Raw genomic sequence first — 4,428 nt, forward strand, 5'->3', positions numbered from 1 at the left:
AGAGAGAGAGAGAGAGAGAGAGAGAGAGAGAGGAGAGAGAGAGAGAGAGGGAGAGCACTCTAAGTCAATATATAGTTGAGGGACTTTAGAAGCCCATCATAGCGAATTTTTCAAAGATATAAAATGTTGCATCAATTGTGTGGCCATTCTTATTACTATATGCAGATTTTTTTAAAGACTAGGTTTATAGTCACCAAAATATTAACAGTTATAAACCACGATACAGGGGACTCTTGCATACAGTTTTCTTTCCTTTCTGTCGTAAATATGTGCTAACTTATTCACAGAGGAGAAAGTTAGATAATTAGCCAGCACAGACACAGCCAGCACAGACACACCCGTCAGCAGCTGAGTTTCTCAGTCCACTGCAGTTGTTGTGCATAAACACAACCTCCATAAAACACAACTCAACGAAAAGTTGTAATCTCTTGCAACTTTTTGGTGCTTCATGGACCCCAGTCTAAGAAATCAGCATCTTGATGGTTCAAAAACAGACACCTGCTGTAAGGGTACCCTCCCTCCATCCTTTGGGGGTTTCTTGCTTCCTGCTGCCAAAGACTCTTAGAGATTCATCTTAAGAGGGCCCATGTCCTGGGGTCTAACCAAACACTACAGCCTGTGTCTTTGTTACAATATCTGATCCATAGGTGTCCACTATTCTGAAGAAAGGAACTGGAAATCCTCATAAAAGCCCCTAGGGAAGTCAGGCATGGTGGCTCATGACTGCAATCCCAGCACTTGGGAGGCTAAAACAGGAGACTGCCAAACTGGGCTTCACTCAAAACAGCAACATCACCGAAAAGCCACCAGAAACATGATGACGTTTTCTTGTTCAAACCTGGGAGAGAGCTGAGGAGACGGCTCAGACAGTAAAGTCCTTATGGAGCAAGAGTGTTCAATCACCTAAACCTGAGGTGTTGGGTGCAGAGCTGTGAACCTCTACTGCCAGCAATAGCAAAGAGGAGCAGGCAGATCCCCAGGCTCCCTGGCCAGCCAATCTAACCTAATGAGTGAGTTCCAGGTTCCAGTGAGGGACCCACTCTCCCAAAAGAAGGCAGAGCTGCAAAGATCTCTCAGTAGGTAAAGCAATTTGCTGGGGAAACACGAGGACCTGGGGTCCCCAGCACCCATGTAGAGCTTGTACAGAGGTGCACACCTGTAACTCTGTTACAGGGTTACAGATGTGCACTTCTGCACAAATTACAGATGTGCAGAATTACACACATCTGTAACCCAAGCACTGGGATTGAAGGCAAACTTGCTTATATAGTAAGTAGTGATTCGCTGGCCAGGCAGTTTAATTGAAACAGTGAGCTCCAGGCTCCAGAGCTAAAATAATAAGGTGGAGAACAGGAGAGGAAGAAACCCATTGTGGACTTCTGGCAACCAGACAAATATGCAAATGAGACATGAAAATGAATACACATTACAAATAATACAAATAAATCCAAGATGGCTGGTTCCTGAGAAATGGCATTTATGTTGACCTTTGGTCTGTACAAGGGGGCACACACACACACACACGGGACATGGGGAACAGTAGAGGGAATGCCTTAGTGGGCAAGAGTGCTTCTCTCACAAGCAGTGAGCACTTGAGCTCAATCTCCACACAGAACTCCCCCAGCCCTTTCCAAAGTTTTAACAGGAAAGAGAGGTTGTGCTTCTGGTGGCCTGTGGTTAGGAGAACCAGATAACACCCGGGTGTGGTGGTGCTCACTTGGAATTACAGCTCTGGTGAGTGGACACAGGAGGACGCCTAGGCTCTCACTGGCAGGCTAGCCTAGGGTACTTAGCAAGTTCTAGGCCAGTGAGAGACTCTGCCTCAAACACGAGATGGAGGGCACCTGAAGAATGTCGATGTCTGAGATTGTCCTCTAACCTCCAAACATACACTCGCACACATGCATACACACATATTACAATAACAATAATATAATCAATATAATAATAACAAATAAATGACTACCCCGGATATAGTGGTGCATGCCTATCATCCCAGTACTTGGAGGTAGAGGCTGGAAAACCAAGGTCATCCTCAGCTACATGGTAAGTTTAAAGGCAGCCTGGGCTACATGAGACCTTGCCTCAAAAAGCCAAAAATATAATGAAATAAAAATCCAGCCTGACATGATGTCACCTGTGGTCATATCTACTCTGGAGACCGAGGCCTGAAATGCAGGAGTTTGGAGCCAAGCTGGCTAATAAATAAATAAATTTTAAAATAAAATAAAAAGGAGACAGAGAGATCATTCAGTGGTTAAGAAAACATGTTGCTCTTGCGGGGGATCTAATTTCAATTGTCAGTACTGACATGGCCACTCACAACCATCCATAATCCTCGTTCCAGTGAAATCCACAGGTACATACACGGTGCACATACACGGGGCACATACATGCACATAAGCAAAACATTCATACACAGAAATAAATCTAAAAATCTTCAATTAGATATTTGGCTGGATAAGTAAAAGAAAAGATGGATAGACAATTCAATATTTTAAATAAAAATCTACAGAGAGCTGGGGAGGTTGCTCAGTTGGTAGAGGGCTTGCCTAGCAGGAACCGGGCATGGCAGGTCATCCTTGTAATCCCAGCACTCAGGAAGTGGAGGCAAGATCAGAAATTCATCCTCGACTATATCTTGACTTTGAGGCAAGCCTGGGCTACATGAGACATTGTCTCAAAAGAAACAAACTACAGAGCTATTAGATGATGCAAGGTGCAGCTTGGTCAGAACTAAAGAAGTTTCCTAAAACACACACATACACACACAAATGGAACATCCCTATAACAGGAAGACAGATAATGCCTCTCTCAAACACCATAATGGAACAAATAAAAAAAAAAACCGGTGTGGGTTACCTCTTTTTGAGTTGTTGGTCAATGAGGTCCCATAGGCCCCTAAACACTACAGGTCATGGCCAATGCTTTGTGCCATCCTCCAGAACTTGATAGTTCAACCCTGTGGCTAATGACATCATGCACTTGAGTCATAGAATGTGGAGAAATCAGGCTTGTACTGACCTGGAAGCTTCGTCCCTTACTGGCTAAATTTCATAGTGCCAAAAGGTTCCATGTGTGCTAGAGGAAGGAAAAAGTGTTCAGCGATCTTATTTAGCTATGAACCCTACTAGCTATAGCAATGTCTGGCCTGGCAAGATGTGCCCACTCAGGCAACACTGGCACAACTGTTATGGGAGTAATTATCACTTTTTGGTTAGATTTAAAGTCTGCTTCACAAGACAGAACTCAAGCCGGACACTGTTAACTTGACCAAAAGACTCATGACTGGTTAGGTCCTAGGACCTACGGGAGAACCTAATAGTATTCTGTTAAATGGACACAGTATTAAACTGCTCCCCTTCCAAGTTCTTGTTTTTATAACCATAGGTTAATGCCTCTTAACTCTCGTCAGATAAAAACCTAGAATGCTTGGGGCTGGAGAGATGACTCAGCAGTTAAGAGCACTGACTGTTCTTCCAGAGGACCCAAGTTCAATTTCCAGCACCCACACAGTAGCTTGCAACTGTCTGTAACTCCAGTTCCAGGGATTCAACACTCAACAAAGACATACATGGAGGCAAAACACCAATGCACATAAAATAAAAATAAATTTCTAAAAGGAAAAAGGACCTAGCTCAGTTCTAAATGGGATGTCTATATTCTACCCCCTCTCCCAAAGGCAAAGAGATTGTCATGGCGGGGGGGGGGGGATAAAGGACTGTCAGAGCCAGAGGTAATAGACATTTGCCTTGAAACATCTGTTGGGCATCACTGTACCCACTATACACGTGAACTCACGGTGGCCGTAACTACATGCCAAAGACCTGCATGAAATCAAGCCGGCTAAAACCCCAGCATTGACAGAGGAGGGTTTATGACGTCCCACCCCTAAGCTGAGCCACGACAGATGATTAACCCATGCTCCAGTACATGACTCTACGCTCATGTGTGTGCAGGCCGTGTAGATGTGGGGGGAGCGGTTGTAATGAAGTTGGGGGACATGGAGAGGTACCGAAGAGAAGGGAATAGAGACTGGATTTGATGAAAATATATCATAAATGAAATTCTCAAAAAGAAAAAAAAAGAATGTTGTAGTTTGGGTCAGGGTGTAGCTAAGTTATAAAATACTTGCCTAACATATACATTGCCCCCCATTAAAAAGGCAGAAAATGTTGGCATCTGCCTGTATCAGCTCTTTGATTCTTGAAGTAGTTAATATGGTTTGCAATATGAGGGAATTTATTTGCTAGACTAGTCTGGTATGTGTGGGAATAGGTAAAATCGTAACAGAAATCATGCCTTAAACGGTATTGCCCACCTTACAAAATAAACCTACACAATAATATACTATATACTATAATCCCTATAAACCTACACAATAATATACTATAACATACACTCGCACACATGCATACACACATATTA

The 4,428-nt window shown here is 43.5% G+C and overlaps 1 protein-coding gene across 1 annotated transcript in view; it reads right to left on the minus strand.

Annotated features, from left to right (window-relative positions):
• The window catches only part of Plekha2 (pleckstrin homology domain containing A2), a 59,125-nt gene that overhangs the window by 50,166 nt on the left and 4,531 nt on the right, over positions 1–4,428 (minus strand). The gene's annotated exons all lie outside the window — the stretch shown is intronic.

The sequence above is a fragment of the Microtus ochrogaster genome, linkage group LG7_11 (assembly GCF_000317375.1).
Source record: "Microtus ochrogaster isolate Prairie Vole_2 linkage group LG7_11, MicOch1.0, whole genome shotgun sequence".
NCBI classification, from domain to species: Eukaryota; Metazoa; Chordata; class Mammalia; order Rodentia; family Cricetidae; genus Microtus; species Microtus ochrogaster.